Below are 28,000 nucleotides of genomic sequence, written 5' to 3'. Positions count from 1 at the left end.
TTATTGCTCTGTATTCATGGAATTTGTAGCCAGCTGATATTTGTTTAGCTAGTTTTCTTCAATTGCTTGAAAAATTCCTCATCTATTTATGCTAAGCCTATACTGAAGCTGCTGTTGTTTAATTTAGCATTAATCTTATCATCATCTGGTTTTTAATTATTTTTCATTTTCTTCTTGTATAGAAGACTACAAGCTTATCTGGGTAGCACATTAAAACAAGATCTAAGATATAATTGAAAAGTTTTTGAGAACAGCATTCACAAAATCACAAGCTTATTGGCTGTGAGTCCTGGATGACGTGCTTCCCGCCTTGCGGGCCTTTTCTACCTGGTCTGGGGCCCTTATTGACTCCAGCTACCAAAGCTGAGGCTTCTGAACAAACTCTTTGGCTAAGGTATTGTTTGGGGGTTTTGTTGGGGTTTCCTTTTAGCTGTTATTGATATTATTGTTTTGTGTCTTTTAAAATATGTGGATTGATGTGGAAATGATTCATTTTGATGTTTTACTTATTGTTTATGACTACCGTTGTTAAATTTTGAATTAAGTCCCCTCCCCATGTTGTAAGCGGCCTTGAACATGGATTTAACTATGGAAAGTTGGCTTGCAAATAATATTTTGTAAGGATGGATAGATAGCAATTCAACAGAAGCCATCAAGATAACTCTGGTTTGCAAGTTGCTGTGTGAGAATTGCACATTGTATCTTATTTAACCTTTTGTTTCCCTTAATCCCAACAACATGTGAACTTGTGCAGTGGTGGAGGAAATTAGAATTGGTCAATTAATGACAAAAATCCATATTTGAGGTCTAAAACTTCATTGTAAACAGCTTTATTTTATTTTAGTTTTGCTTGCCTGTGTCCTATACAAGCCATTTCCTTTGTGGATTAACAGACATCACCCCTTTCCTGTTTTCCATTGTGAGCTAGAGTGTGTGTATGCATGTTCAGTTTCCTGTGGAAGAATCTTCTCTCACGCAGGGACTCAGGTCACGTATTAACAGAAAGTGCAGTGACTTCCCTACTTGCTGTGGTCAACAGGGATTTGCTCATGTCCAAACCTGGGTTGATTCTTTGCTCTTCAGCTGAGCCATTTCTTATTTTTAAAAGGCAGAGACAGGAGGGATGAAAATAGAGGGAGCTCCATTATATGTCAGAGAGAAATTCAACCCCAGGCTACAGTGTCCAGAAAACCACAAATCAATTTCCTCCTCCTCCTGGTCTTTGTCGTCTAACGGCATGTGCTTGCAGCCATCTTTATCATCGAGAGAAAAGGACTGTTTCCCCCAGTATATTGATGGACTCACCTGGTCTGGTAAACAATGTAGGTTAGGTATAGAAAAGTATTGCATTGTTAGTATTTTCCTTGCAACCTTTTATTCCTATCTGTTTTTAAAAGATTCAGTGGGTGGGTGTAGCTATCCCCTCCTGCCTGCTTCTGACTAACACTGCCTTGCCCGCTAGCCCATTCAAGGAAAAAGCCAGGTGCCACCCAGTTGTAGCTCCCTTTCCCTCCCAGCTCCAGCTGCGGGAAGAGTGGACTCGATGGAACAATGGCAACAGATGGTGGCAGCTACTGGAATAAGGCTAGGTTATGTTTCAGTGCAATTTAGGCTGCTTTCTGGCTGTCACTGTTTTGTGGGAGGGATTCAGTTGCATGCTAGGAAGTACACATTGTGCAACTGCTGTGAGTTTTGTGGTCATGTGCAGAGAATTCGTTTCCAAAAATATTAGCAAACATTTTGCAGTAAGGAAAGAGACAGGATAATGCACTGTAAAGTGTGGGATAACGACATAGTATAACCTCCCCACAAAACAAATAGGAATGAATACTTAACGAATAGTAGATGCCATATAACCTCCCCGAAAGCTTTATGGTGGGGGGAAATCAGGTTGTTTGAAAGTGACCTTAAAGAAGGCTAGTTGCCAACTGCAGAAAATGTGGGGCTTTAGTAAACAAGACTACAATACAATCAGGCCACCATGGCTTTCAAAACAAAACAAAACAAAACATATGCGTACAGACTGTTCTTCAGGCATTTCCCAAGCAGAATTAACCATGGAAAAATGGCATGCAATACATTTATACTGTTAAAATGCATCATCATCACCTGACATGAATCAGCCTATAGCCTGTGACTACTCCCTAAAGCAAAAATTATAAATACAGACCTCTCAGGCTAACATTTTAAGGAAATACTAATAGCCAGGCTTCTTCTTATCTTGTCTTTCTCTTGCTATTTTAAGCATAATTAGTAAACAAAGCGTAACTTAACAGAAAATAACATTCTACCCACAAATCCAAACCATTATATTTTAAGAGCATTTGTTGTGATTATTTTCTTTTTTATACCTCATATTAATTATTTCACAAGACTCTCTCTCTCTTTCTCTGTCTCCCTCTGGGTGTGTGTGTGTGTGAGAGAGAGATTTATTGGGGCTGAATCCAGTCAGGGAGGAGATTTTTTCCACAGTGCTGTTTTCCCAGTATAAATCCACTCATCATTCCAAGCTAGGAGTTCCCCCATATTGTGCCTGTATGCTTTTCCTTCAGAAGGTAAATAGCAGCTTCAGTGGTCAATTTGGATTACGAAAATGGCACAGGGGAAAACCTTAACTCCCACCTCTCCTGTATTCCCTCTTTAAGCTTTAAGAAAATCAGATCTGCTCATAGATCTCCCATTGCCTTTTCTAATTTGACATTCAGTATGTGCACAAATAGTGAGTTGGCTTAAAATATATAATAGCCAGTAAATTTGTTTGCTTCCAGTTTCTGTATTAATATATAGCATACTGATCTGGGGTACTGTTGAGTCCAGTTTATGTCCTAGTTATGCAGTAGCAAGAAAGGACTATCACTCCTATTTCCTAAAGAAAGTTACCAACTGTAGGGTTCTGCCTCAGATCATTAATTAATACAGAAGCAAAGTTGTAAATCTCAGCTAGACAATGAAACTAGAATGTGCCACATGCAGAAAGTGAAATATGCAATAAAACAGCAGGTATAAAAAGGAAATATCTCTGCTAATTAGCGTACCACTTTTGGGCCAGCGCGTTAAATTTAAAGCACAAAGCTTTTCATAAAAAGAGGCTAAACTCAGTGGTTTGTGGATCTGGGGGGTTACTCTCCATTTACAGTATTCATATCATTGATATTTAAAGCTGTCGGGTCTCTCACCTAAAGTTAAGGTGCCACCGGATATTTTAAGAAATGTAATAGGGATGTATTCTGTGATTTACTTAGCCAATGATTTCCTTCATTATTTCTCATTCACACTTGATTATTGGCCATGCTGGCTAAGGCTGATGGAAGTTTGAAAACATCTGTAGGCCATCACATTGGCTGCTTCTGGTTTAGTCCAAGGCAATTGTTAAGACTTTATGCATAATTTTACTTTATGCAATATAGGGCATAATCTGTAATTTTCAGTTTCACCAAAATGCTATCATGGTAATATTGATGCTGTTTGTTACAAAGCAGAGGAGATAAATCCTGCAGTGTTTAATTTTTGAAATTCTGATAAATAGATTGTGTGGTGGTCTCTGAAAACACTGGGGATCCCACGTCTTGCGGCAAACATGCAACAAAAATCTATTTAATCTGTTGAATATGTTTGCCCAGGATTCACTTTCCTAAAACTTAACTGCTGCAAGTAGTCAGAAAAAGAAGCAGTTTTCAAATATTCACCATCATGAATTGCAAAGTGCATATTGCAAAAGAGCCCAAATTATTAACAGACATGTTGTTAAAGGAGAATATCCCCCAACAAATAATATTCCAATGACTCGGAGATCAAAAGCTTTTCAATTACTAATGTGCAATTTATGATAATGCAGAGTTACTATATTTATTTGCATACTGTTCAGCCTATAAAAGTCAAACACTATGCACATTATAAATCATTTCCTGAAAGTTATTCTAGATGCAGAGACAGAAATGCCCCTTCCATTGAATCATTCCTTGAGACAGCTTCATATAAGATTATAAATGAGCCTGAATAAAAGCAGAATCCTCAAAGTAATATTTGTTCTATTCCTGGAGGTTATCACAAAGATAAACTATCCATGTCCGGTGCAAATGATATCACTTCTTGGTACTGATTTCTCTGACAGTGTATACATTTTTAAAAATGTCATGGGAAGAATGTGGAAGAAGAGTGAATCTCCTGCATGTGCTCAAAAATAGCAACGTGCTCAAGATAAGTGTTGCAGTGTGTGGGCCTAAGATTGTGACAAGAATAATGTGTAGTTTAGTATCTTTTACTAGACCACCTATAGATGCAGCAGTAAGCTTTGCAAATGTTTCCAACTTACCAGTTGGATGTTAAGGACAGTTGATGTTAAGGACAGTGTGCAGCAAAAGGTGTACAATTATAAACAAAAGGGTACAGGAGGGAGCTGTCTTAGATCAAATCAAGCTATTTATTCATCAATATCTGTTTCTCAGGCAGATGGCTTCCCCATCACCAGTACAGTGGTACCTCAGGTTACATATACTTCAGGTTACATACACTTCAGGATACACACTCCACTAAGCCAGAAATAGTGCTTCAGGTTAAGAACTTTGCTTCAGGATAAGAACAGAAATATTTTTCCAGTGGCGCGGCAGAAGCAGGAGGCCCCATTAGCTAAAGTGGTGCTTCAGGTTAAGAACAGTTTCAGGTTAAGAATGGACCTCCGGAACGAATTAAGTACTTAACCCAAGGTACCACTGTAATACCTAAACAAAAATTTGCAACATAGTCAACTAAAAATAATCAACAGGAACTATCTGTTTTCAATCTCAGCTGTGAAAAGAGTCTGCAATTTTCCTTATCATGCATCAGCTAGTAGCTTTGCATATGTGGAGATATATATACACAATGTAGTCATATATACACATGCTTACTCAGAAGTAAGTTCTATTGTTGCCAGTGGAGCTTATGCCTATATGCATTACATGGAGAGTAAGCCTCACTAAAAACAGCAGAACATACTTCTGAGTAGACATATATATTGTTATAGATTTGGGGAGGAACCCTCCCAAACCCTCGAAATTAATAGAAGGTAGAATTTTGATTATTTGGAGTATTGAAGGGAAGATTGCAAGCCAGCAGGAAAATACAGACTTAGCTCCCTTTCCAAGCCTGTTCCTCACCTGGAACAGAGGCATTCACAGAGGCAAAAGGCATTGATGGCCCATCTAAGAGGAATCCTTGGGCCTGGGCCGACAGAGGTCGCCAAGGTGATGGGCGTGTGTGACAGGAGAAGAGTGTCTTCTGCAACGTGTGCTGGGAAGAAGGCAGAGAACAAAGGTTGAGATCCGTCTTTGGCAGGCTGACTGAAGGCTGGTTGAGAGAGATGCCTTTGACTCCAATGCTGCACGGCTGTGGGGAACAAGCCCCTCTTGAAATGACAAAGCTGTAAGATCTGTACTTCCTTCATGCAGACTGAATGTGTAAATATGTGAACAAAACATATTTCTTAAAGCTGTAGCAGTCTCCGCCGCATCTTCAATTCTCCAAAGGAGAACAGATCCTGGGTGAGTGCTTTGGCAGAGAATGGTGGTAGCACCCAACTTTTGTAAACATGTGATTACATGATTAATTCTGTTTCTACCACTAACCAGTCTGGTGGACTTACTGAACTGTAGGGATAAATCCTTCACAGGCAGCTTGCTGGATATGTGAAGAAATAAATCTAAGGCATTAAAGGGAGGTTTTGGGACCTCGCTTAGCTCAGATAGGCAATTTAATCAAAGCAATGTATTAGCATTTTCTAGTTGCTAGGGAATGGCACCTCTGTACATCTGACTACAAGCTGCTGACTGAGGCGAGAGGCATATTAGGGAGAGGTTAATATGATTCCATCCATCTTTCATTAAAAGGTGAAACTATTTGTACTCTTGTGGCCAATGACAATAATTCAGACATTGCTCTGGATGGTACCTCTCAGGCTCAGTACTTTGATGCCTCTAATTATTTGATAAATGCCTTGACCAGTTAATAGCCAAGTGCCGTTTCAGTCGCTATGCAAATAAAAGTGGACACAGGTTGAGTCATTATTTAATCTGGGTGAAACATTGATATGGTCACTGATGGCTAATCTACTTTTGCAGCTAAATTTATAGTTTAATAATAATTATTCAACATTACATTATCAGGCAGCACTCTGAAAAGAAGATGTCTGATGAAAACATAAGAATAGTCCATTACATTATTTTCAGCAATTATTGTGAAATTGCTTTCAAAGCAATCATGTATTTATTAGCCTGTGCTAACAGAGACAGAGCTTTGAGATATGAAAGATTCTGACAGTCTCATTGTAAAGGATGCTTTCGATGCAGTTTGTGCTGCAAAAACTAAGCTTTTTTCCTTCAAAAGGATTCTCCAACCCTCATCCAGCTTTGCTTCACTTGCCCTAGCAAAATCTGTGAGCCAATGAATAGGATATTGGGCAAATGTTCAACAACAAATTCCATGCCTGTCTGTTCTGAAAAGTTGGGGCTAAGCTATCTACGTACAGCTGCTTGAGGTGAGCCTGGAGCTGGCAACTGTATAGTTGCAAAAAGAGAGAGAGGGAGAGGGAAGGAGGAGGAGGCAGGAATGAATGACAAAACCAGGAGACAGAATTGAAGAGAAAGCCAAGAAGTCAAGGCCAAAAGACAATTCCATCAGGGCCAAAGGACAAACCAGGAGGCAAGATGAAGGACCAATCAACAGATACAGGCACACACAAATGTTCCTGAAGTCATGTTTCTTGGGCAAGGCTGAACTAAAAGGATCCATTAGGCATCCTGAATGAGCAGAGTCAGTTCAGTGCTTGAGAGTCCGGTACTTCATTGCCTATGTAGGTGCTGCACCCTGCAGTTTGATGCCTCATTGAACAAGGCAGCAGCACCTAACTCCAAAGCCTATTTGAGTCTCAGCAGCTCCTGCCAGGCATCTGCACTTGAGCCATGCAGGTGAGGAGAACTTGGGGGTAGTGGCCATACTGGAACTGTGGTGGAGGTCAGGTGCTTTCACTAATGTAGGAGTGCATATGGACATACCCATCTGAAAAAGAGGGTACAAATTTGCATATGACATAAAAGTATTGGCAAATTTTATGCAAATTTGTATCTTTTGCAGGTGCAGCAGAGGACCCAATCCACATACTGTTCACTAAGCCCAACAAAATCCTGTAGACACCCCAAGTAGAGACACAATCTATGGGTGTATAGCAGCAAAAAGTACCTGCCCAGAACTATTTTCTGCCAAACTAAGACGTTTTGCAGAAATATATTAATTCTTCATGTGCTCCAAAGGAAGCCCTATGAAATACCTTCCTGCTGTTTGTCAATCGTACTGAAGTCTTTCTCAGGTAATTAACGCTGCTGGTGAACAGACAGCCTGGATGATATTGCAAAGAATTAACAGATTTTTTATTACCTTGGGGTAGAAGCTAATTCTGAATCTTTCTAAAGGGGAAAGTGGACAGTGATAATGAAAGTAGCCAAAAGGAAATCTGGAGCTTATTAAGCAATTCCCTCTTCAGCAAATGTCATAGAATATCTTAATATTCACGTCAGAAAAGCAAGCACCTTTTTGAGAAGTACTGAGTTGATCCTCTCTCAGGAGAAGCTTTCACACATTTGACCCTTCTCCATATAATAAACCAGAAAATTTAGAGGGATACAGGGAGGAATAGCAATGAACCTTCTGGAAAACATATCTAGATATTCTATTTCAGAACAAAATACAATAAACAGCCTTGCTGATGCTTCTGGGAGCTCAGCCACCATGTGGCAATGCTTCTAGCACAACTTGAGCATGAAACTGTAACTGCTCAAGCACAGTTGGTCAAAACTGAGAACAACATTGTCAAAAAACACACTGATATTCCACAGTTTTGATCTTACAATGACAGTTCTGATTAGTTTATAATTATGATTTTTAGCCTGCAAAATTGTTCCTTTACAAATTAACCAACAAAACAGAACCTGGGGAACCTTGATAATTCCCAGTTCCAACATCTCATCTCAGTCTTCACCTTATTCATCTTATTTTATTAATTCATTCCTTGCAATATTTATAGCGTGCTCAGCAGCGAAGGTAGTTTGTACGTCCAAGATTAAAAATCACAACAAAGGTCTGTGAAGAACTTTGATCACAAAAAGCCTGATCCAGGAAACCTTCAGACAGACCAGAGCTTTGATGGACCACTGAGCTACTCCACCTATATAACTTATCTGCTATGGTGATGAAAGAGCACCTTCTTTTCCCATACAGATGAATGTCCCTCTGCTCCTAATATTTAAATCTATGAGGACATCCACTCAGTTAGAAGCTCTATACTCACTAGGGCACATACAGAGCTTTAGATCAGAGCCACCATATACTTAATAAGTAGTATTATCAACTGATTAGAGTGATGGCATAAGGTCAAATTTATGAACTGTGACACTTCAGGCAAAAGTTATGCCCAGCATTAAAGCTGAAAGTCGTGTCTTTCCCCCTGTCTTCCTTTTGCTGGGTATTCCACTCCCCATCTGGTTTCCCCACCCCCACCCCCACGCTGAAGCCAGAGCCAGCCCACCCACGAGGCAGGGCGAAGCACTCGCCTCAGGCAGCAGGTGGAGTAGTTTCGGCTACATAAATGTGAACACTCAGTATTAGTAATGTAGGTAGCAGTGTTCCCATATTTTCCCCCTCCACAAACAGCTTGAAAATTGCTGGTGGCCTTAGTGGACCACTTAAATTTCTTTTCTTCCTGCTGTAGCAATTGTAATGATCTGTGCTAGATGCTGTATGATTTTAAATTGTATGCTGATTGTTCTTATTTCTTATGTTGCATTTAATTGTACTGTATACAATAACATGTGGAGTAAGAAATAAATGAAGCAATAAAAATACAATTAAAAATAAGTAAGAATACTGAATAAAGACATTCCACAGACCACCTCGTGGACCTCAGCTAATATTTTATGTGCCAGGAGCCACATAGACTCATGGTCAACCCAGTGGCAAACTTTGAGCTCTCAAATTTCAGTGGTGCCCTGGGTGACAGTAAAATTCCACCTCTCACACTCCATTCTACAGCATTGTTGTGGCACTTAGTACAGCCGAACCGGTCACACACCACTAAACCCGCCTCTGGTCAACCCTCTAGGTGTGGCTGAAGCATAAAAGTGTGTGTGGTGAAAACTGACATTTCAAATTGATTGACATCCTATGCCCTTTTAAAATGTTTCTGTTTTTGTTTTTTTTTGTGGGGGGGTGTTATTGGGTTGTTGTTTTTATTTTGATTATCTACTTTGTGGTTTTATATTTTAATTTGTTCTGAGAACCATCCTGAGACCTCCGGGTATAGGGCAGGATATAAATTCAACTAATAAATAATAATGATAATAATAATAATAATAATAATAATAATAATAATAATGGTGGGTGCTGATGGCCCAGACAATCAGGAATGTCTACAGAATCTATAGCAACTACTGACTTCTCTTATCAAAATAAATGTGTGACAGCCCCCCTTTTAATCAAAGGAAAATAAATAAGCTGTTGGGCCCCAGGAACTTCTGCCTTTATTTATTTATATGATTTATAAGATAATTAGGTGCCTTGTTTGAATGCATACTACACACCCTGCAAAGTCCTAATGAGACTTTTATAATGTGCCTAGATCAGGGCAAAGATCTGCATTGCAAATTTAAAACCTTTTTAAAAGTCGAAAACATTTGTGAATGGACATTAATTTAAATATAGTGCACATATGTGTCAGCATATCCGAATGCTTTTAACAGAACTAGTGTTTCTAAATTAATTTGACATGATTGTCAGTCTCACTGTATTCAATCCTGCAGCTTTTAGGTCAGCTGAGAAACCTATATACTCATCATTTGGACTGCTAAATTTGAGAAGTACATAATCTATAACTCAGTTTTCCTAAAAAGGCACAGCACTGAGAGCTCAGAGTTGTAGATTTAAATTTTAACTGGAACATTGGCAGTACAAGCAGAAAATCAAATTCTACACAATAGCTCAATCCTTGACCCTTTCCATAACCTCTTCTGCTTATTACCAAGCTGAGAGGAGGGGGAAGAGTGCTATATAACATTTAGTAATGGAACTGTAACCACTGCAAATATAATTTGATTAGCCATACTTGAAACACCTCCAATTTCTTGCTGTAGCTGCAAAGTCTGCTAGTCTTTTAAGGTATATTCCAGAGAAAAGAAAAACAGCATTATCTAAAAATTGGGGCTACTTGTGAAAATTAAGAACAACAAAAGGACTGTGGATACCGTTAATATTTATTTCAAGTTAGTGGATACTAAGGGACTCTACCCTGATATCAAAGACCATTTGGAATGAGAGAACTCAGTGGGTGAGGATAAGAGGGGCAGAAAACAAGCAAATCATTGCTATAGGCATATAAATTAAAAGGAGTCCAGGCCTTGCTTCTGAGAGGAAAGCATTTTGTTCTCTTACAGGAAAATCATCAATGCAGTCAACTGTGTGTATAAAAAATAAACTTGGTAGAGATTCCTTGAGTCCAATATACTGTACATTGCATGCTTTTGATGCAATCCAATGAATTTCAGTAGGGTAGAGGTCAGCCGCTGGAGGTCCCATGGCCAAATCTGGCTCCCAATGGCATGCCACTTGCCCCTCATCCACTTGCTAATGCGGGGTCAAAAATGCCCAACAAGCCATTTAGAGGGAATGAAGGTTGAAGATGTATGACCAGCTTCAATAAAATGAGTCCTATTAGATCATTCCCAATGGATCCTTGAGTCCATCAATGGTTGGTTGGTTGGTTGGTTGGTTGGTTAGTTAGTTAGTTAAAAAACATTTTAAGGTTGCTATTCTGAAGAAATGCCCATCCAAAGTGGCTTACAATAAAAGCAGAAGATAAAAAAGTACAACATTTAAAACTAAAAACCTAACACTACACTTTTTCTTCTTCAAAGAACTAGGGAGAGCATAACTGAGAAAGACCATGACCTAGCTAATGAACATCACACCTGGAAGGCCAGCTGGGGAAAAAGTGGACAATCGACTACGTTTGGCTCAATAGGTCACATATTGCAAAGGTCAGCTATGAATAAATATATAACACCAGTCATGTCTTTATTCAAGGATCTTTGGTATATCCTTAATAATTCCCCCAATTTCTCTCTCAATATGTTGTAAGCTGGGGGAGCTGAGATGGCAAAGGTTGGATTTCTAAGCTCTCCCTGCAAAAAAAGCCATACAAGATATAATGAGTAGGTCTTGTTCTCTGCATGAAATAATATAATTGCTGGGAAAAGATTAATGGCACCATATGTCTTCAAGTAGTAGTTCAAGCCGTATTTTTAAAGAACACAAAATACTAATGTCCCTGCTTTTCATATAATATGTAGTGCTTATAAACTCAGCATCTTTTAAAATGTTATTTCTTCAAACACCTGTGCAAAATATACAGAAGACATTAAAGGGAATATTCCTTAACGCAGCATTTATTGAAAGCTCTATGTGATTAATCAGGAGCACAGCAAGGTAGCTAAGCACCTAGGAAGTACTCCTTTCCCCCACTCCAAGCCCATGTGCCGATATTAAGTATGTAACAGTGACATTTTCAACAGACAGCTACATGATTTAGGGCCTAACATCTAGTAAAAATCAAATGATCTAGCAACCTACCACTGCAATCAGTTCACTTTACATGAGCATATGTCTTTATTCACAGTAGACGTTCATAGATTGGGCTATGTGTGTATGAGTCAGTTTTCAAAAAGGGAACTTACAGTGCACAGGTTTGCACAGAAGTAAGTCACGCTGTAAGGTCCATATAGTTAAAGCTATGGTTTTCCCAGTAGTGATGTATGGAAGTGAGAGCTGGACCATAAAGAAGGCTGATCGCTGAAGAATTGATGCTTTTGAATTATGGTGCTGGAGGAGACTCGTGAGAGTCCCATGGACTGCAAGAAGATCAAACCTATCCCCATTCTTAAGGAAATCAGCCCTGAGTGCTCACTGGAAGGACAGATCCTGAAGCTGAGGCTTCAATACTTTGGCCACTTCATGAGAAGAGAAGACTCCCTGGAAAAGACCCTGATGTTGGGAAAGATTGAGGGCACAGGAAGAAGGGGACGACAGAGGACGAGATGGTTGGGTAGTGTTCTCGAAGCTACCAGCATGAGTTTGACCAAACTGTGGGAGGCAGTGGAAGACAGGAGTGCCTGGCGTGCTCTGGTCCATGGGGTCACAAAGAGTCAGACACGACTAAACGACCAAACAACAACAACAAAGTCATGCTGTGGACAGATCCACACCATACAACAAAAGTACATTCTGTGGACATTTTAAAGCACATGACTTCTCCCAAAGGACCTGGGGAAGGTTAGTTAAGGGTGTTGGGAATTGTAGCCCAGTGGGGGAAAGCTACAGTTCCCAGGGGTCTTTGTGGGAAGCTGTGTGCTTTAAATGTACGCTTGCCTGCTTACTTGCACGTGTGATGGGGCTCTGAGAAGGCAATTGTTAGCAATGTTCTCTTCCTACTACCTTTGTCCTGAGGATGTGCACCTTTTATCAATGTACACGTCAACATTTTGTAACCAGTCAGCATGTAAGAAAATATATGCTCATGATGGCTTGTTGTAAGCAACATGGATAAAAATATTTCCTGTGCACCCAGACTGTACTTCTTACTGCAGTCTGAATAAAATATATTTTCCCCCACCCTGGTGTGATTTATTAGCTCAGGTCTCCCCAGCATCAGACTCTAATCTATTAGAGTACAGTGGTACCTCGGGTTACATACGCTTCAGGTTACATACGCTTCAGGTTACAGACTCCGCTAACCCAGAAATAGTGCTTCAGATTAAGAACTTTGCTTCAGGAGGAGACCAGAAATCGTGCTCCGGCGGCAGGGCGGCAGCATGAGGCCCCATTAGCTAAAGTAGTGCTTCAGGTTAAGAACAGTTTCAGGTTAAGAACAGACCTCTGGAACGAATTAAGTACTTAACCCGAGGTACCACTGTACATATAGAGCAGCAGTTGTTACAATACCCCTGTGTGGAAGGCCGGTATTGTTCTCAAACTGCAGAAAGGCAAGTATTTGCCAGTGTTCACATACTGAGTACATGGCTAAGATGGGATTTGAACCAGAGACTGACCAGCTTGTAGTCGTCAGCTAATCCACTTCATTACTTCACAAAAGCCTGTGCAGAAAGTTCAATTAATAAGAAATGCTCACATGGAGGGGAAATAGGGATCACGGTTGTTGGCCCCAATTCTGATCCTGTTTAAAGAATAAAGCCCAACTCATCAACAGTCCCATTTTCAATGGGGCCAGATTTAAGCAAGACCTCTCAAATTCACTAGGAGCATTCTTCCCTCCATGATTGACTTTATAATTCTTTTTAAACTGATGCATTATTTTGCTGAAACCTGGCGTCTGAATTCTCTTACTACTACTTTCATTGTGGGTATCATTTTAAGAGTCTCTCTCTCTCTCTCGTGTGTGTGTGTCTGTGTGTGTGTGTTTTAAACTGATTTTTATCCTGGAGATGTTACCTCCACAACATGTAGCCTTTTAAGATTCTGAGTAGGACCTTGCTCTTTTCAGAGCTCCCCCACTTTGATCAGTCTCTTCCCCTGTGTAATCACCTCTTCCTGTACATATAATTGGCTCCTTGTTTGTCACAGTGAACTTTTACAATGTCAAATTAATTTCCTGAAATGTGCATGGTTTCCTTGACAGCTCTATAGCCTGTGCAGATTGGGATGAATTCCATATCAGGTTGTCTCTCCCTCTCCCCCCCCCCCCAATTTCCCACTGAAAGGATGTTGGTTTTAACAGTGAGCTGGATAAGCAACATTGCAAGATACTTAACATTAAACCAGCTAACCCCTGAATAGTAGCCTACAGCCTTCAAAGAATTATGTTACATCATACATTTATCATGTGTATAGCCTCAAGCCAACAGAGCACTAATGCCCCTGTGAAATTTTAGTGAATAGAGGCACAAATCAGTACTAACACGAGAGTCACTGTCTATGTTCATAATAGCATTGCCCACTTTGGGTTTTATAAAATATTGTTCAGTACGTATTGGAACTTTTAACAGATGCTTCTTTGATAGTAGAGTGTGAATATTCCAAAACATCCAAAGACAGATTGTTCGGATCCAGTTTGGGAGATGTGGAAGGAAAACAAGGACCAAATGAAAACCTTCCCTCTAGCTCCCCAGATGCAATGGAGCTGAATTCCTCTTGCTCCAGTTAGACCGAGAAGAGGGAACCACTCAGAAGATTTCCCTTGCCTTTATCTCCCCCTTGCTTGAAGAGACAAAATGGTGACAGCAGTCTTGAAGAGATAATTCAATTCCTCTGGGGGTGGCACCATCTTGAATAAGATGGGGCTTCCCTAAATCAATCCAACAGCACCTTCTAGGGAGGCAGCCTCTCTGGCACCCGGGGCGGGACGCCGAGGGGTGGGGTGAACCGTCCGATGACACACGTGCGACATCCATACATATGGCTGCTGTGCAAGAGGCAGCCCGTATGGACGGCACACGAGAGTGGCAGCCCATACAGATTGTACATGTCCTCGGCCGCTCTACAGCTGAGGGGAATCAGGGGCCATCTTGTCACACACACACCCCCAGAGTGGCACCTGGGGTATACTGTCCCCTCCGCCCCCCCACTTTGTACGCCCCTGGGCAGCCCGTGGCTTTAGAACACTCACCTTACCTGACCATTGGTCATGTTGGCTAGGGCTGATAGGATTTGGAGTTCAACAACATTTGGAAAGCTGTAGATTTCCCCTCCTCCGGAAGCAAAGGCTCTGAAAAAGCTCAATATGGAGGCCAATTGACCGAAATATTGGGAAATATTGGAACAAGAAGGAGACAGATTAAAGCTGCAGAGTTTTGAAAAACTAAAAAACAAAGTACGAGATTGGCTTCATTATTATCAAATAATGGAGGCTTATAATTTGGATAAGAAAATTGGTTTTCAGGTGGAGAAATCAAAATTGGAAACAGAATTGTTAGATCCTAAAACTAAGAACTTGTCAAGAATGTATAACTTGCTGTTGAAATGGAATACTCAAGATGAAATGGTGAAATCTGCTATGATAAAATGGGCACAAGATGTTGGACATAACATTATGATAGCTGACTGGGAACAGTTATGGACCACAGGTATCAAGTTTACGGCATGTAATGCCTTAAGAGAGAATATAATGAAAATGATATACAGGTGGTACATAACACCAGTCAAGCTTGCAAAAATCTATCATTTGCCCGATAATAAATGTTGGAAATGTAAAGAGACTGAAGGTACATTCTTTCACCTTTGGTGGACGTGCCCAAGGATTAAGACCTTCTGGGAGATGATCTATCATGAAATGAGAAAGGTATTTAAATATACCTTTCAGAAGAAACCAGAGGCCTTTCTCCTGGGCATGGTCGGCCAATTGGTGCCAAAGAAGGATAGAACTTTTTTTATGTATGCAACAACAGCAGCAAGAATACTCATCGCAAAGTATTGGAAGACACAAGATTTACCCACCCGGGAAGAATGGCAGATGAAAGTGATGGACTATATGGAACTGGCGGAAATGACTGGCAGAATCCGAGACCAAGGTGAAGAGTTGGTGGAAGAAGATTGGAAAAAATTTAAAGTTTATTTACAGAAACATTGCAAAATTAAGGAATGTTAGAAGGATGTTGGAATGAAGTAATGTGGTTTTAGCAGAAATGATATAAAGGATTAGGTAAAAATTGATTTTTTAATTGGAGAAAGACGAGAATGTAAAATTACAGTATATTAAGATAAATTATTAGGATAAAAACAAAGCTAGAAAGGATTTGCTGAAATATCTAATTGAACTAGAATACAAAAAAGGGAGGTGTGAGGAGGTCAATTTTTTCGAATTGTTTGTATTTTTGTATTGTATTTTCTGTAATTTTTTATTTTCCTTTTTTTGTCTTTTCTAATTTTCTTTTTGTAATCTTTAAAATTTGAATAAATATTATTTTTTTAAAAAAATTCCCCTCCTCCTCTGGGTGTTCTGCACAGTGTGCTTTACATAAGAGACAAGCAGGTGGGGCTTGAGCAAAGAGAAGAGCTGCAGCAAGGGAAGCGAAAAGAAACACCATTTAAGTGTTTTTGGCGCCATGGTCTAAACCACTGAGCCTCTCAGGCTTGCCGATCAGGAGGTCGGCGGTTCGAATCCCCGCAATGGGGTAAGCTCCCATTGCTCGGTCTCAGCTCCTGCCAACCTAGCAGTTCGAAAGCACGTCAAAGTGCAAGTAGATAAATAGGTACCACTCTGGCGGGAAGGTAAACAGTGTTTCCATTCACTGCTCTCATTTCAGTGTTCTGTTGTGCCAGAAGTGGTTTAGTCATGCTGGCCACACAACCCAGAAAAACTGTCTGCATACAAACGCCAGCTCCCTCGGCCTTTAAAGCAAGATGAGCGCCACAACGCCAGAGTCATTTGCGAATGGACCTAACTGTCAGGGCTCCTTTACCCTTAAGTTTTTAATATTTCCTTAGATTCTAATGATGCCTGGATGGAGGAAGGGTCTCTGAGTATGTGTGGAAACTAACCTATGGTACAAAGGTAACATATACATGTGTCATTCTGCCCACTTTGCATCTGACCTCACCCAACCCTGGCATGTGGACCCCCTAGGAGTTGCTTAGAAGGAAATGTGGTCCTTGGGCTTAAAAAATCCCCCTGAAATCTTGCTGCCACTTGTCAGAGATTGGGGGTCATGTGTAACAATAGAAATGTGATTTGGGGAAAATTTAAGTCCTCCTGACCCTTCTTAGTATTTCCTTTTGAACTTAGGCAGCCACTGAATCTGTTAACCTTCATTAATAACCAAGCAGCAATAATATTTATCTGAGGCCTATTTATTCCTCCAAGATTCTAGGTAAATATAATTCTGACTTTATGCTTGGATAAATAAATGGGAGCTCCTCACCAAAATAGTAAATGAATTTTGTGTGCTTATGTGGAGGTAAACCAATTTAGAGGTTTAGAAGCTGAGCACAAATTGTTCTAAGATTGATTTCAGAAGCTAACATGCTCAATAATACTTTTTTTAAAAACACACCATATAGCACTTGTTTTAAAATGGCTTCATATTTCTCACCATGTTTTCCAAATAAAATCTTCTCCAGTTAGCATCTTAAAATATATCATTGTGTTTCCTCTGCAGCCTTAGTATGTGATTTCAGGACCACAACTCATTTACTGCTGACAATAAAATTCTGTCATTAAACTACACAGGTAACAACAATCTTCCTGTTCCAGGAAACTAGTTGAAAATGTTTAATCAGTTCCATGAATCTCTTTTAAAAACAAAAGTGAGGGTTTCTACACAGTCAATGTTTGCAGCAGCAGGGCAGGAATGGAACAATGCACACCTTATTTCCAGTATTCACAAAACTAAACTAAAGGTAAAGGTACCCCTGCCCGCACGGGCCAGTCGTGTCCGACTCTAGGGTTGCGCGCTCATCTCGCTCAAGAGGCCGGGAGCCAGTGCTGTCCGAAGACACTTTCGGGTCACATGGCCAGCGTGACTAAGCTGCATCTGGTGAGCCAGCACCAGCGCAGCACACGTGTAATGGTTCTAGGGGTTGCTCGTGCGTAAACCGGTGCAACACCTGGCTGGGTTGCCTGAGTGAACCTTTTCTGTCCGGACAGCCACTCACCCGTGGCTGTCTCAATTGCTGGCAGAATCCGTCAGTGGGCATTTCTTGAACTTCTTCCAGCAAAGAAGCTCTTAGACGCCTAGTCTCCTCCTACTCTCCCTGCATGGAAGTCTTCTGTGCAAGGAGGGTGCAGGCAGCGGAGGACCCTTACTCTCCCCGCTGGTCCCTGGCAAGGAGTCATGGGACCGCCTCACCGATTCCCCCATCTGCCCCCCTTCTCCACTGGTGTTACGCTGATTCTCTTCCCCAGAAGATGGGCTGCCTCTCCCCATCCCGGGACGCTCTCTGGGACCCCTCCGGAGCCCGCTCTCTCCCTCTGGCCCTGATGGCAGTTCCCTGACAACACGGAAACGCCGTTTACCTTCCCGCTATAAAGCGGTACCTATTTATCTACTTGCACTTAAGGGTGCTTTTGAACTGCTAGGTGGGCAGGAGCTGGGACCGAACGACGGGAGCTCACCCCGCCACGGGGATTCGAACCGCCGACCTTACGGTCAGCAAGTCCTAGGCACTGAGGTTTTACCCACAGCGCCACCCGCGCCATCCAGATGTTTTGGACTACAACTCTCATCAGCCCCCAGCCAGCACCGCCATGCTGATGTGAGTTGTAGCCCAGCACACCTGGAGAGCACCAGGTTAGAGAAGGCTGTTTTTGATCCGCCCAAGATCCATGGATTGCATGGTGAAATGTATTGTGTCGCCCTTTCCTCATCTTTCATCCTTGGACTGGGGGCATGAGAGCAGGGGCAGGAGTAAGACAGGTTTCTCAGTACAGTAGAATGGAGACCGCAGGAGACAAGAATCGGGAATCACATAAACCCTATTCAGGGATTGTGCTCACAGTTAAAATGTGACAGGGAGTAGGGCCACATTGGCGTAGCTCCTCTTTCTGGCACCCATGTGAAGAACACAAATATCTCCAGTGGGGGCTTTTCACCTACAGGTTTCCATGCATTCTGGAATGTTGAATGATCAGAGTTCTGGATCACAAGGAAGTCTGTATATGCCCCCTTCAGACATATGCATGGGCAGCAGGGTGCCCTTTCCTGCTCACACATTGGGGTTAGCTATGACTAATACATCCAAACAGGGCTATATAAAATAGAGGTTAAAGCCAGTGTGCAATTTATGTAGCTCAGAAACAATCTGAAATAGATATGGTAGAAAGCAGATATCCAAAAGCCTTCTGTACAGATAATTTAAGGAAATACTGCAAAGAACCTAAGCAAAGCATGACTTAAAGAAGAAAATATTAAGTAGGACATGGTAAAGTTATGAAATATGTAATCAGCTGTCATGAAGATAAAGAATAATTAATGCAAGGCCCTCTCAGGGTAGCACAGGAGGGAATGTGTTCAAACTGCAGCAATTCAGAAGTAAAACAAAACTGACGGGCAATGGAATAAGTTGCCCTCAAAAGTTGGAAGATTTTCAATGGCAATTTTAAAAGGCAATTTAAGGATCATCTTCCAGAGTAAGGAAGCCATGTCGCTGCAGGAGGATGGGCTAGATGGGGCTCAATACATTTTCAGTCTCACCTGTATGAATTGTGCACACAATCTTTTATTTCCCATGTTGTCCCAAGAACTGACATTTAGCATTTGTTTCAACTGATATTCAGGGTGTGGGTTCCCCCCCCCCAGCCAGGACTAGCTGGAATTTAGTTCTGGCACCTCTCAGGTGGGCACCATTGCCACTCTAAGAGAACGAAGGAGGTGGTTGTGGTGAGTTCTGGCACCTCTTTTTTTTAGCAAATAGCACTGCTGATATTACTAGTTGCAGTATCACCCATCCCTCACCAGCAGGTCCTAGGGTGGGATGCAGCAATTTACAATTCAGAAATTAAGAACAGCTGAAACAGATTAGTCCCAGGAATAGGATGGGTCCTATGAAGTCTTAGAAATGGCTTTCCAGTTGCTGGCCTGCTGAAGATGAAGGCAAGGGAATGCATCAGAGTTCTACAGGCCAAGAATTTTACCCCTCAGTCTGGGCCTGGATGACTTCTATCTGATCCTTCACTTTGACTCTCAGTTTGAGAGACATGGAGACACCGGGACCATTGTGTGTAACTTGAAGACAGTCAGAGTAGAGTAAATAGCTGGAATAGTCAGACTTTCCCTTCCAGCTGGGAAAAGACCAAGATCTTTGATGCCAAATAGGTGGCCGAAAAGCTATTCCACGGGCAGCAACTTAAGTTCCCAAATTGGCGGCACTGAAAACGATGGAGTGCCTCTTTGTAGCTCATACTGTATCTCCCCACAAGGATTTGTAACAGTCCTTTTCCTGACTGAAGTGAGAAAGGGGAAAATAGTTTCCTATAACAGTACTGCTAGAGAGGAGGAGGGTCTTTAAACTCCTGTGAAGCTGAATGAGTCTCAACTTGAAGGTCATCTTTTTATCCAGTAGTGTACAATTGTTGAATGTTTCTCTACATTATTCACCATTAGTACAAAACACCTCAAATCCAGCATAGGAAGTGAATAATAAGCTCTGCAAACGTCAGGTACTTGGTTTGATGGTAATCAAGGTCAACAATGTATTCTCAGAGTATTCTAGTCATGAGAAATTTGAATGTCAAGGGTAATGAAAAGCTAGCTATAATGGCTGCATTTCCCTCAGAACAGTTTGAAAAGACCAGGAATTAACTCCAGACACATTCCAAGATCTATATTGCAAATTATTGCCTGAACCTGATGTGGGGAACCAGGTGTCAGCCTTGGAAGCTGTTCCATCCTGAGACTTCCCTCAGTCTGGATAACTATAAACAAAACACCACAAAACTCTCAAACATGTATTTTATTGAAGTTCACAAGGCACATTTACTCACATTCCAGTAGGCTGTTCTTTTGGCTCTGAGTGAATGTGATTAGGAGGCTCTTTATGAACTTCTGTAGGAATGAGTGAATTTACTCTTCATCCTGGGCTTGCAAGAACTAAAACAGAACTAGGCTACAAAGAAGAGAGGGAGGTTTTCCCCACTCTAGTCAGAGACAATAGAAACTAGAATATTATTGAGCCTTCATTTCCCAGTCTGCCTGGAGGTCTGGAAACAGGAAAGGTACTTCTTAAAGGAGCACCATTATTATTCATTCTACCTAATACTAATACACAGATTTGCTGTCACTAAATAACTGAACCCTGTGGGGGAAGAACAGAAGCTGTCTTACACCAAGTCAGATCATTGTATTGGTCCATTAGGTCAGTATTATCATCAGTGACTCTCCAGGGTTTCAAACAGGGATATTCCCCCCACTCTACCCAGAGATGCCAGGGGTTCAGCTTCAGACCTTTTACATGCAAATCATGTTCACTGTCACCAAGTCTCAGAAGAAGAAGAAAAAGAAGAAGAGGAGGAGTTTGGATTTGATATCCCGCTTTATCACTACCCGAAGGAGTCTCAAAGCAGCTAACATTCTCCTTTCCCTTCCTCCCCCACAACAAACACCGTGTGAGGTGAGTGGGGCTGAGAGACTTCAAAGAAGTGTGACTGGCCCAAGGTCACCCAGCAGCTGCATGTGGAGGAGCAGAGACGCAAACCCAGTTCCCCAGATTACAAGTCTACCGCTCTTAACCACTACACCACACTGGCTCTCATCATGCACAATTAAATCAGCCCTTCTCATCATGCACAATTATAATTATAATAATAAATAAGCTTGCCTCTAAACTAGCACAGACTGAACAAGCCATAACAACCCAGAAAATATCGCTTGGCGGGGGTGGGGGGGACAGCTAAGGAGCAGGATTGCCCACTTAGAGAGTCTGCATGATCCCTGTGGCAAATCTCTTTGAAGATTACCCAGAAGTGGTAATCTTCTGTACCTGTCAAAAGCACTGGTATTTAAGAAGCAATTGTCAGCAGTGTGTTCCATCAGTGTAAACCAGCATAGAGCCCCAAGTGGAGTATTACAGGGAAGGGCTGTCCATGGATTAGTTGGATCCTAAGATGGTCCATATTCAAGACAGAGACTAGTAAAACAAAAAACAAAACAAACCCAGCTCCCCATCTTCTGCCCAGAACAGCAGGAGCTGGCAGAGCTGCAGATAACTCACAGGAGCTACTGCTCCCTTCCTGGCCAGTCGCTCTTAGGATTTCTCTGCAGAGAACTTTGAACGGGTCTACCTCAACTAGGATCTGTAGCAGAAGTGGATAGGAGACTCAAAAGTGGGACACTTCCATACTTTTTCCACTGCAAAATTTTGATTCCATATCAAATCATGAATGCCATCTTAGTGAAACACTAAAATCTGAAAAATGTTCATAAGTATGACAAATTTTCTGTTCTTAAACATTTCCAGCATAAACTTGGAATACGTATGGGAAATGATTCCAGATTATAAACCTTGGCATCTAAATTCCTTTCCCACATATGATTGCTAAATCAGTTCCCTCCCTTACTAGGGATGAGATTCACTGTTCTGTACCTGATTGTCTTTTGAATCACATTTTCTTAACTCAGATTTGGTCTGTTGTAATTCACATTTCATTAGATTGCTTGATCCTAGCCCAGGCATGGCCAGATTTATGTTTGATGAGACCCTAAGCTACTGAAGGTAATGGGGCCCTTTATATGACCAGCTGTCCTTTGTCAACAACAAATTGTCACTGTTTTTGTGTTGAACATATGCTATATGGTAATTTATGGATCTGCACAACACAAAAACTGTTTGCTGTATGTAGATTTTACTTTGTTTTTTATCTTACATTTTGGAAATGTACGTCCAGGTTTTTTCCTTTAGATTTTTTGAGGGCCCCAAGAGAGTGGGGCCTTAAGCTATAATGTGTTTAGCTTATACGTAAATCTAGCACTGAGCCCATGGCTGGCATTTTGCAAAAATAAAACTACTGTTTTTGATTCTCCTAACAGGTGTTGCAGTTGTCGCTTAGTAGTCAATATCACACTTGACAGTACTGCTACTGTTATTGATTGCCCATTATCAAGCAGCCATTTGGATGCCTCCAGGGGTATTGTAATTTGTCCATCAATGAGTTTAATTAATAATATGTGATCCTTGTATGTTGTTGAAAGAAGATGCTGCCCAAAGAAAGTGGGGGTGGAGGGTGCGACAGGACAGGACAGGACAGGACAAAGCATTAGATGTATTTTATTGTAACAAGACATAAAAATATCAAAATGGTTCGTTAAAATATTAGTTGATTTGGTGGGCATGGGGTCAGAATTCTATATATTAATATATTAACTTCAGGAGTTGTGGAACCTCTTTCACTAGTACTACAGGTCTGCTGTGCACCTGATTTCCTTAGGGAACAGGAAAGAAACAAAAGACTTAAAATCATTGTCTGTGTGCGAATGGTGCGACATGAGGCAGCAAGATATCCCCTCCTCTAGCAGGTATGGGGTGAGGGACATTACAATATAGCAAAGAACAACAATCCAATAATTTCCCTCACTCTCCCTTTCCCACCTTCTTGCAAAGCCAAGAATGGCCACATGCAGTAACAAAGTTGCCAAAGGCCTTTGCTTAAAATTGGAGGGAAAGTTGCACTATTTTAAATGTAACCAATATTTTGAATTATGCCATGTATATGTGAGTGGGACACAGAATGATATGAAAGCAAGGACACAAAGTACCTGGTTCTGTGAATGATATACTGTTGCTCAGGGCACTGAATTTTTCATTAAGCATTGTGCAGTAGTGAAATTTACAGAACACAGGAAAGGACATAACTGATATTATTCTTATTATCAGCTATTAAGAGAAGCAGTGCCACTGCCATTTTCTACTGGTTGGTGAATTATGTATGTGCGTATGCATGATTTTCATGCAACAAATACATGTTTTGCGCAATGGAACATGACCAAAGCAGGATATGGTTTGTACTCTTGAATCCATGCACTGTACTGCTGCTTAGTCCTTTATTTTAAAATACATTTCCCTATATTTGCAAAGCTGCTAGTACCATTAAGCATTTACCCACCTTTGTGTAATGGAGAGGAGATAAAAAGATGAAAAAAATAGCAATGAATGTTAATGCCAACTATCATCACCTCAATAAAATGGAGTTAAAGGAAATACACATTTCAGCACTTCATATAGCAGGATAACTCCAAAACAATGGCAATTAACAGAGTATCAGTTTAATGGCTATGGCTCAAAAATGTTGCTTGTGCTGTTTTTAAACATATAAATTAAATATTAAAATTTAAATTAAATAGTGCTAGCACTCAGTTGAAATACTATTGGCTCACACTGTGTACGAGCTAACAGTGCAGAGCTCACATTAAAGTTCAGTTATTGTGAAATTCTCCATACCCCTCATCCACCTATCCTGCTGACCCAAATATCTACCTTACTGCATGCACCAACTGATGCACAGTAATTCAGTCGTAATTTATATGGAGCAATACAGTTTTCTAGGATTCATTGGAGACCCCTAAAGGCCATGATAAGGCTTCATGTTTTATATTTGACACTCATCTCCAGTGAGATATAATTAGGTAAGCCAGGATTTGAACTTAGATATGCATAAATGGATGACCATGAGCTCCTTTGCAGAACTGAAAACTAAATAATTCATTCCACTGGACCACAACATAATATGCATGCTAGTATAAACCTGGTATATCTAGTTCATACAGTAAAATCATGCTAGTATAACCCTAATAGATGTAACTCATACAATAAAATACTCTGATACTGATCACCTAATATTCTTTAACATAGGAGGGCTTTACGATGATCCTCTTTTCTAAGAAAAAGTCGCAAGATTATAACACTCATCAGTCATCTCAGGAGAAAAAGCAGTGGTACCATGTGTTACTGGAGACTGCTTTCTTCTTTCCTAACAGCAATTTCATACTGCTCAGAACACTGACAGCAATTAAATAGGATCTCTGTTCCTGAACACCTTTTCTCTTCTTTATGTGTGTGAGAAAGAGAAAGAGGAGAGAGAAAGAGAATTTCAGCAAACTGAAGAGCAAAATTAGATATTGCACAAAATAATGAAGAATGGGGAAACTTTACATTTGGAAAAGAAGTAATTTGACAGTCTTTTGGCTATAATGAAAGGGCTAGCAAGCCTAATCAATTTCTTTTGTTGGAGATCTTCTTTGAGTCAGTGTGTTATTGTTTAAAATACATCTCAAAAGTGCTGAACTGCGTTCCCTGTGATAATACTTTTTTCCAGATCAGCTAGTATAATGGTAAAAATATGCTAACAAACGTTACTTTTGCATGTGGCTTGACAGCATTTTAAAATTATTACAGATCCCCTTTGTTCAACATAGGTAAAATTAGCATGCATGGGGAACAGCAGAATTGTGGCAACATGCTGTGTTCCCATACCCTCCAACATTTTTCCAATGAAAATAAGAACGTCCCATTCCATAATGATAATTTTACTATTTATACCCCATACATCTTACTGGGTTGCCCCAGCACTCTGGGCAGCTTCCAACATATATAAAAACATAATAAAACATCAAACATTAAAAAAAACCTGTCCTACACGGCTCAGGGGTTGGATAACTCCATACCCTCCCACATTTATCCAATGAAAATAGGGACATTCTAAGGAAAAGTGAGACATTCTGGGATCAAGTCAGAAACTGAGACGGCTTATCTAAATCAGGGACGTCCCTGGAAAATAGGGACACTTGGAGGGGCTGCGTTCCTACCAAGACATATTCATTAGAACATCAATAGAGGACCTCCCTGCATACAGTTGTGTTAGACTTCCAAGAAAAGGAAGGTTGTCAGTTGTATGAAAAGGTCCTGTGATCATCCTGGACTCCACTAAAAGGACCTGTCATTGGATGGTCACTTGCTGAGCCCCTCCGATATTCAGTTGAGATCCAGCTTCCTCTAAGATACTTGCTGCTGCCACTACCTTCAGAGTGGAGGAAGCCTTAGGCCTCCCAAGCTCCTCTGTTTGACCCCCAATACTCTACCCAGATCATCTCCTAAAACAACAACCCTCACCACTCCTGCGCACTACTCTCCTTGAAGGCTTTTGCCTGGGTGGCGTGTATCAGTGAATTCTAATAATGCCTCCTGCTCACCTGTAAGAAGCTGAAAAATAGGAGGTGAAGAGCGTAGATAGCAGTGACCAGAGGACAAATGACCACTGGAAGGTGCACAGAAGGAAGCAGTTGAGTCATTCCGGCCACATGACCTGGAAAGCTGTCTGTGGACAAACGCTGGCTCCCTCAGCCTGAAAGCAAAATGAGCGCCACAACCCCATAGTCGCCTTTGACTGGACTTAACCATCCAGGGGTCCTTTACCTTTGCATCTGTAGCAACACAACCAGACACCTTCATCTCCCCCAGCTGCAATAAGACACGTTTCTCCCATGTCAGAACATAGGTTGTAATACCTCTAATTCCCCATCCTTGCCAAAAACAGGAATAAAATGTTCTCAGTTTAGTGATTTTATATTGACGGCCTAACCACATATTTTATCTACTGGCACAATTCTGAAAGTTTTGAAGTACTGATTTCTTACAACTGCTTGGAAATTATATTCTTTTTTGTTTAAGGTTGATATTCAGCATATTTATTTAACATTGTCCCACCACAATCATACACACACACGAATTTTTGTTAATTTTCCCTTAATGTTTTCTCCAGCAATTAAGCTATTATCACTGAAAGCTTTTCTCATAGAAACTATGTTGCTTCTATTTTCATTGCACTGAAATCAAATATTAGGCTTGGTTTTTTTAAAAAAAAAAATCTAGGAAATCTACCTGACTCTGTATCCAAGGCAACAAATCTCTGGTTAATGATCAACTAGAATTTCTCTGTGGAGGTGGGTTATTAGTTTTATTAGTTTTACCAAGCACTGAAGTAAGAAGCTTCCACTGAAATGTCTCCTTACGCCCATCTGCAACATAGATTAAGGCAGAGAAATGCAGAACAGGAAATTTGGCAAACAGTTTTTGCATGGAAAATATTCAAATTTTGAACATATATTCATGGGGAAAATGGATTTAATGTTTTTCAGAATGAATGTTTAAACATTTGAACTACATCAGTCCATGCATGTGGTACAATATCACAGGAAAGCTCCTGCCTTCTCCACCAACAGCACTGTGGGGGCTCACATTGGATTAATAAATTGAACAGATAAAAGCTGAACAATGGCTTTCCCATGACAAACCAAATTGTAGCAGCTTGGGGGTGGGGTGTGGAATAATACTTCGGCCCTATTCCTGCTGGGCAGAGTATATCCTTTGAAAACTGTCCTTTCCCAAAACTGATGTAAATGTTTTTGAAATAATTATTTGAAAAACTTTTCACATACTAATAAATCCTACTATGTTAGTTTCACTTTAAACTTGTAATTTTCTTTCCAAAGTTAGCTAGCTGAAATGAACTGAGCTGTCTACATCACTTCCGACACAAACACACTGGGGGCATTCTTTGTTCACCAACTCATCCTGTCATTCTAAGCAATGGCTCAGTCATTTACTAAACAAACAAACAAACAGTGACTATTGCTATTGCTTCTGGCAATTTTCAAAAATTCTCAGTTGAGTAATGAATTTTTTCTCAGCACCGTGGAATTAAAGACCATCAAAATTATGAAAAATAAGAGCCACAAAGTGAGATAGGCTCAATAATTCACAAAAAATGGATGAAATGGAACAACATTGTGAATTACAAGGGAGGTATGCAAGAGCTGGGCAATTACATCCTTGGGTAATAATGGTTAAAGTCCACACTCCTTGCAACAGGCTACAGTGCTGCACAGTTTCAAGCATGCCTTGAAAGGCAGTCTCAAGCTTTTCCACTTCCAGCTTTTTCTATAGGCTTATTCACACGCCAAGCACAGGCGCAAGCTGTGTGCAAGTGTTTGCGTGAATGAGTATACACTTCATTTGTACAGCTCAACTATTGCACACTGACCATACACTTGTTGAATGATAAATGCAACTAACTGCATCAGTTTACAGCTCAGCCATTTGTGTTCACAGGTGCACCGACTACATTCATCAAATGGGTGAACACTCCTTATGGGAAACCACTTCCAGAGTTCCAATCTGAGATGTGTACTGTTCCTTGGAAGTGCATCACCATATAAAGCACTCTCAGTCTTGATCTATATGACTATAGGGTCCATAAGATGGTGTTCAAAAGCCATATCATGTATCTTCCTCCTGCCTGCTGCTGTGGCTAGAGAACTGCTTTGCAGAGCAGTGAATGTGTGTTATAGTCCTGCCTTATCCTGACTTGTTTAAAATATACTGTGCGGACCAAGTACACAAGCATTGTCGCTAGATGCATGGTAAAACCATTCCCTGCATTCCCATTTATTTTGGTTCTGAAAAGCAATTTAGTTCTACAGTAAAA

At 40.8% G+C, this 28,000-nt stretch overlaps 1 long non-coding RNA gene across 1 annotated transcript; it reads left to right on the top strand.

The window, feature by feature from the left end:
* The first annotated feature begins 240 nt into the window (after positions 1 to 240).
* On the top strand, positions 241 to 27,899 carry LOC307219512. The gene is made up of 3 exons (XR_013840459.1): positions 241 to 394; positions 10,935 to 11,057; positions 27,625 to 27,899. It is a non-coding gene; the product is annotated as an uncharacterized lncRNA (long non-coding RNA).
* Positions 27,900 to 28,000: the final 101 nt, after the last annotated feature.

Source organism: Podarcis cretensis (assembly GCF_951804945.1).
Source record: "Podarcis cretensis genome assembly, chromosome: 7".
Lineage (NCBI taxonomy): Eukaryota > Metazoa > Chordata > Lepidosauria > Squamata > Lacertidae > Podarcis > Podarcis cretensis.
The sequence above is the reverse complement of the archived record's forward strand: the minus strand, read 5'-3'. Positions and strand labels throughout refer to the sequence as shown.